General features: G+C 44.3%; 1 pseudogene across 1 annotated transcript; it reads right to left on the reverse strand.

The window, feature by feature from the left end:
• Positions 1-5,605: 5,605 nt before the first annotated feature.
• LOC306659194 (large ribosomal subunit protein eL18-like) lies at positions 5,606-6,234 on the reverse strand (annotated as a pseudogene). The gene has a single exon. The product of its transcript is annotated as a large ribosomal subunit protein eL18-like (transcript).
• Between the last annotated feature and the right edge of the window lie 612 nt (positions 6,235-6,846).

The raw sequence follows: 6,846 nt of genomic DNA on the forward strand, positions 1-6,846 counted from the left end.
AGACTTCACCTGCAAAGCACAAATTCACAGATAAAGTTATCACTAACTCCAGGATGGGGACAACAGAGCTTGGTAGATCCAGGGCCCTTCTGAGTGCCCAGGTTGCATGCCCATCTGGCCAGCTGGGTTTTATTTATCATCTCAAAGAGTATTAAACTGGGGCTGGGGTTGTGGCTCGGTGGTAGAGCGCTTGTCTGGCATGTGTGAGGCACTGGGTTCCATCCTCAGGACCACATAAACATAAATAAATGAAATAAAGGCATTGTGTCCATCTAGGACTAAAAAATATTTTTAAAAGAGTATTAAATTGTATAAGGGCGGATGGTTAAGTTCACATGGGTTTTCTTTCTTCCTTTTGTTGGTTCTAGGGACTGAATACAGGGTCATTTTATTACTGAGCTACATCCTTAGATCATTTTTTTTTTTTTTTTTTTTGAGAGAGGGTCTCGCTACGTCGCCAAACATGGCCTTAACTTGTGATCCTCCTGCCTCAGCCTCCTAAGTCACTGGGATTACAGGCGGGTGCCACATGCCCAGCAAGTTAAAGTGCTTTTATCCCCTCCCATCCTAACCTTTGCTAATAGCCCTGCTGGTGACTCACTGCACACCCCCCAGGTTTGCAGACAGTCTTAACTGATCGAGGTCTCAGTTTTCTTGCTTATTTTGTGTGAAGTTGAACATCACTTAACCTTTCTAAGCCTCAATTTCCTCGAATGTGAAAATACAGGTAATGACCCTCAACTCATGGTGGTAGGGTGGATTAAAAAATAAGCTGTAAAATGTCTAGTTCCAGGAGTGCCACAGGACAGAGAGGTATGCAAAATGGCAGCAAGAAGAGAGGATGATCTGCATCAGCCTCCCTCTGACCTGCTCACTCAGGATTATTCCTGAGACTGCAGTGTGGGAGACCAGTTAGAGATAAGCAGGCCTGAAGATCTGGGACTGATGCCAGCTCCTCCAAGCACCAGCTGTGAACGTGGGCAAGTCACCTTCTTTCCAGGTATGGTTTCCCAGCCATGAAAAACAATAATATTGCCCACTCATCAATTTACAGGGAGGTTTCATGAGATAGCATATGTGAAAGTAAGACAGATGTTAAAAATACAGATGTAATAAAATTAACGCATATATTAGTCACAATTTTCAAATTTGTTCAATTGCGCTAGGCAAGGATGATTGATTGATTGATACTGGGGACTGAACCCAGGAGTACTTAAATCACTGAACCACACCCCCAGTCCTTTTTATTTTTTATTTGAAAAAGGGTCTTGCTAAGTTTCTCAGGGCTTGCTGAGTTGCTGAGGTTGACTTTGAACTCGCAATCCTCCTGCCTCAGCCCTTGGTCACCTGAATTGCTGGGATTACAGGCGTGTGCCACGAGGCAAGGATCTTTTAAAAGAAGTTGGACTTGAGAAATTTTGCCCATCCTTTCTTCCCAATCTTTCTCAATTGCTTCTTGCTTTGCTTTAGGTGTGTCTCCTGCAAACTGTAGGACACTGATATTTGCTTTGTGAGCCAACAGGAAAGTTTTTTTTTTTTTTTTTGGGTGAGTTGTTAATTTAGAGATGTGTGATTTTAATTCTATTATATTCTTTTATGTTTTCATAGTTTTAAGAAAGTTTCTCATTATGTGATAATTTTCTTTATATTTTAAAGTTTTTTAAAAATATAATGTATGTACTATAAAATTCACCCATTGTAAGCAAGCATTTCCACGAGTTTTTGTTCTTTGTACTTTGGGGACCTTCGTTTTTCATGATGGGGGAAGACCCGTATCCTTGTACTGGTGGCTACCTTATGATTAGAATTAGATAGCGCCCTTGGCCACCGACCCCTTGCGGTACTCTGCGTCACTCTCTAGGAGGGGAAGCAGTGTTACTGGTATGCTTGTGTGTCACCCACCGGGCGGAGTTCTCCTTTTCAGTGCTTATGTGGCGCCAACACACGTGCTTATGCAGCTGGCTCTCCACATCTGCGGGCTCCCCATCTGCAGACTTAACCACCACAGACTGGCCACAGTAGGAAAAAGTCTGTATCTGTGCTGACTAGATACAGGGTTTTTCTTATGATCATTCCCTAAAGAATCCAGTAGAACAACTACTTAGAGTTTTTACATTATTTCAGGTATTTATAAATAACTAGCTATATTTGAAATATATGGATATATGTAAATTATATACAAATATTATGCCATTTTATAGAAGGGACGTGAGTAGTGCAGATTTTGTTATTTGAGGAGGTCCTAGAACCAATTCCCCACAGGCACTGAGGTGGTATTTTTGACTCCCAGCAAGTATCAGTCAACACATACACCCTCCCATCCTTCTTCCTCTTCTGGAAATGTCTTCATCAGAGGCGTCATTTCTAGCACAGAACGTTTACCCTCTCATCTGTCGCTTTCCTCACATTCGTTGTAGTTTCGACTTTGTTCTTAAATACATTAGTTCTCACCATTGCTCTTTTTGCCATAATTCCCCAGCTATCCTTTGGTGAATAAGTTTCCTTCTTTTGTAGTTCCCGAAGTGTTCGTGGGAACAATAATTCTAACATTTTCTTTTAGATTTGAGAGTCCATGAGTAGAGAAGAAAAGTGGCTTCCATTACCTTAATATGTCACGGATCTCAGGAAACAAGGTTTTCTGGAACAAACCTTAGACCACTGTTACTTTGGGAGTTCTACGCGTCCTGAATATCCTACAGACAAGCCATAAAGCCAACACAGTGGACCATGACCCAATTAGTTTACCTTTGATTTTATTGATCAATAAGGATAGAGTAAAAAGGAATTCTCTGGAAGTTTTCTTATCTGTAAAACAGACCCATACTAGTTTCTCATCTTTGGGGAGATAATGTCCTAAGATCTTAATGTGTTACCTTCAGTGGGAATGAGCAGATCTAATGGAGATTAGGGAGGTGCTAACCACCCCTCTTCTGGCCTATTTAGAAGGTAATGTTTGCTCTCCACAGGAAGCGCCTGGGAAATTCTCTTTTAAGCTTATACACAGACTCTCTAAACCCAGTGACTGAGAAAAGCTAACATCCTTCCTGAAGATAAGGTAGTCATCCCCACATTAGCAGCAAAATCAAATGGACATTTTTTAAAGGTATCTTTCACCTCTCTGAATGTGAAAGTAACACACTTTCATTATAAAATTATTTGTGAAAATTCTGTAAAGCATAAAGAAAAAAATCTAGAGATATCTAACATTGAACTTTTATTACTTCTTTGCAGTTTCTTCAAACATAAATTAATAAGGAGCAACATTGGCACTTACCATACAAGTTCTGTAATCTTCCATTTTTATTCAGTCATATGTCATGAGCACTTTTCCATGCCTCAAAGTCATCTTACACTATTTTCTTAATGAGTGCAAGTATTTCATCGTGAATTCCTTTTATTTGAGCCTCTACATTGGTTTCTAGTTTGGGACTACATAAACAATACTGCAGTCACATTCTGGTAAGGAAACATTTGTCTCTCCAATGATTTCCACAGTACACATTTCTAGAAGTTGGAATCTCTTGGTCAAAGGATATAAAAATAATTTAGCCAGGCATGGTGGTGCAGGCCTGTTTCTCAGCAGTTCAGGAGGCTGAGGTAGGAGGATCACAAGTTCAAAGCCAGCCTCAGCAACTTAGCAAGGCCCTAAGCAACTTAGTGAAACCCTGTCTCAAAATAAGGGATAAAAAGGGCTGGGAGTGTGGCTGAGTGGTTAGGTGTGCCTGGGTTCAGTCCCTGGTACCTTCCCCACCAAAAATTAATTTTCTTCATACACACTGCCGAGTTACCTTCTAGAGATATTTTCCTTGCACCCACAGTGTACAAAAGTAATGAGCCGAATGTATTGAAAATGAAAAAAAATCACATAAACATGAGAATATCTAATGTCATCCCTGCTTTAGAGCTTCCGTTTCCAAGTGATGTCTGCTAAGGGGGGACTGCTGGACAGCATTATCAATGGCCCAGCCACAGGCGAGTCGGCCTTGACCTGAGCAAGAGTCCCTCCGAGGCAGACGTGGCTCTGTGGCTACCCGCCTTCTTCTTCCTTCATCCCTGTCATCCTGATGTCTGATCCTGTTCTACCTGCTGATCCCACTTCCACAGAAGGCGCAGCCCACGCAGGCTACGATGGCAGAGCACGCGGCCACGGCTGAGTGCCCTCTGGCTGGGACCCCCAGGACCACTGCTGAGCTTGTCAGTTGTGTCTGTAGCAACAGCGCCCTTGGATAGAGAAAGGGAGGCTCCAGTTGGAGGACTCACGAGGAACCCATGCATACCCTTCAGCTGGAGGGCAGCTGAGGGGGAAGGCAGAAGCCCACACATTTGGAAGACAGTGAGTGGCCTGGCCATCACATCTCTTGAGCCCTCCCTTTCTGTTCTCTCTAAATAGGGAAAATGAGTTTTCACACTATCAGGAAAGATGGTGTGTGTTCAGGGTGGGCATCTAACAGGCGCTGCCGTGTTGGGGCTGTTTTTAACAATGTGTTAATGGCTGAGTGGTTCTGATACCTAGACACCCAAGGGTAGAATCCAAATTAAGTTGAGCCAAGTTCTCAGAAGAACTGAGCTTCCCTACCTGTCCATTTGCCAATTGGATTTCTCCAAATTGGAGTTGACCACCCTTGAGAGAAGCGCCTTGAATCACTTAGAAAGAAAAATCTCTACAATTAATGGTAACGTAGCCTTCCTCATGGTTGGTTAGATGGGGCAAGCTGGTTCTGGAGACATTAGAATGGAAACTGTCTTAGAATCAGCGAATGCTGATTCACTGTGTTTTAACAGATAGTCTCCGGGACTTCTGGACTCTTTCTGGGCAGGCACCAGGCAAAGGAGACCAGAGGAGCCTCCACGTGTCCAGAGGTCAAGGGGATGGGGAGTGTGGACAGACTGGACAGCCTTTAACACGGTGTACACATGTGGACACACCCCACACTGAGCTGCGCTGACAGGTGGACTGCCTCACAGTGACTTACCTCCATGTGGGCTGTGTGCTCAGATGGGGAAAGACGACTGCTAGAGTTTCACCCAGGGGTTAGAGCATTTTGTCAACTGCCTGACTCAGATCACCTGAAGTCCTTCTAAATTTTGGAACTGTGCTCCAGGTCTCTTCCAGAGTGACCTGAGGATACAGAGACTGCACTACGGTGCACTCAGGACACCCTAAGGAGGAGTCACTGGTTCAGAAATATCCACCAAGAGTCCAGTATGTGAGTAATATTAAAAATGAAAAGACTTTCCTCTTGTGGAATTTACAATCTCTGGGGACAGCCTGCGGACACTGGCGGACTCCACTGGGTTCAGAGTGGCACATGGGAGGAAGCTGCACAAGATGCCACAAGGCACCCGGATCGTAAAAGCCCCGGCCTCAGCTTCCATTTCTACCACCGACTGGCTTTGGCATCTTGGACTCCCAGCTCCGGGCGGGGAGTTTCTGGGTCTCCATTTCCTCCTCTGTAGCAAGGGTCTCACAGTGGAACTTGCACCTCAGAGAGACTGTGAGGACTCAATAGTTCATAAATGCCTGTACACTGAGTACTTATGTAACTGCTCATTATAAAGCCCTTAGAAGGCACTATCCGAAATCTAATTTTTTTTTTTTTTTTTTTTTTCAGAATTCAAAATCTCTTTACTAACAGTAAGATCCAGTAAGATCAGGCGTTAGTTTTTGTAGCCACGGCTGGCCCTCCGGCCTCTGGCACGCTTGAATTTCCGGCCCTTGGATTGGATATAGGGTTTGGTGTGGCTGTGTGGGGTCCCGGGAGCTTTGCCCTCGGCCCTTGCGAGGACCCGAGAGCAGGACTGTGCCACAGCCCTTGGGGGAGTCCAGGGCCAGCTGGTCAAAGGTGAGGATCTTGCCCCCAGCCGTGAGGATGCGGCTGCGGGCTGGCTGCTCACTCGCAGTGCACAGACCTTCAGTTTGGGCACCTCCTGAACACGCACGTCATCTGTAATGGTCCCCACGACCACAGCCGTTTTGTTTTCTCGGCCAGGAAGCTTCATCTTCCGGATCATCCGGGAGAGGGAGAGAGGCGGCCTATTGGTGCGACTCATGAACAGCCTCTTCAGTACAACTTGGTTGAAGGTGGAATTGGTTCGTCTACCCAGACACCTGTACAACTTGGCCAACAGCCTTAGGTAGATGTCCTGGCTCTTGGGCCCCTTTCGGCGAACCTTTCGGTCCTTGTTGTGGCAGATGTCGACTCCCATGATGGTGCCTTCAGCTCGGCCTGGTCCGGAAAGCCGAAATTTAATTTTAAACTTTAAAATTCCAAAGTTTTTATGAAAGAGTAAAAATTCCTTCTCCCACTCCTATCTTACAGCTACCCTTACCTCCTCCTAGCAGCTGAAGATCCATCCAGAGGTGATTCAGCACACACAAGCAAAGGGTAGCACATACAGAAATGATGGTAGCATGCTCTGTATGTTACTTCGTGCTGTGGTATTTTAAATAAAAGATCATCTTAGGTATCTTTCCAAATCAGTACATACAGAGATTAGATATTTGTAATTTTTTCATGGTATTAGGAATTGAACCTAGGGTTGCTTTCCCACTGAGCTACATCCCCAGACCTTTTCATTTCTTATTTTGGGAAAGGGTCTCACTAAGTTGTTGAGGTGGCCTTGAACTTGCAATTCTCCTGCCCTGGCTTCCCAAGTACTTCATAGTACAATTGAGGGCCACTGAGCCTGGCCATGTATACAGGTTTCTTAGTCTCTTGATGGTGTTGAATTTTTTTCTGTTGCATAGATGTATATTAAATTATCTTACAATTCCCAAGAAGATGGGTACCTTTTATAAAACAATGAAACATTTTATTTCAAACTGGCAAACAAGTAAAAATGCTA

Source organism: Sciurus vulgaris (genome assembly GCF_902686455.1).
Source record: "Sciurus vulgaris genome assembly, chromosome: 4".
In the NCBI taxonomy this organism is placed as follows: domain Eukaryota; kingdom Metazoa; phylum Chordata; class Mammalia; order Rodentia; family Sciuridae; genus Sciurus; species Sciurus vulgaris.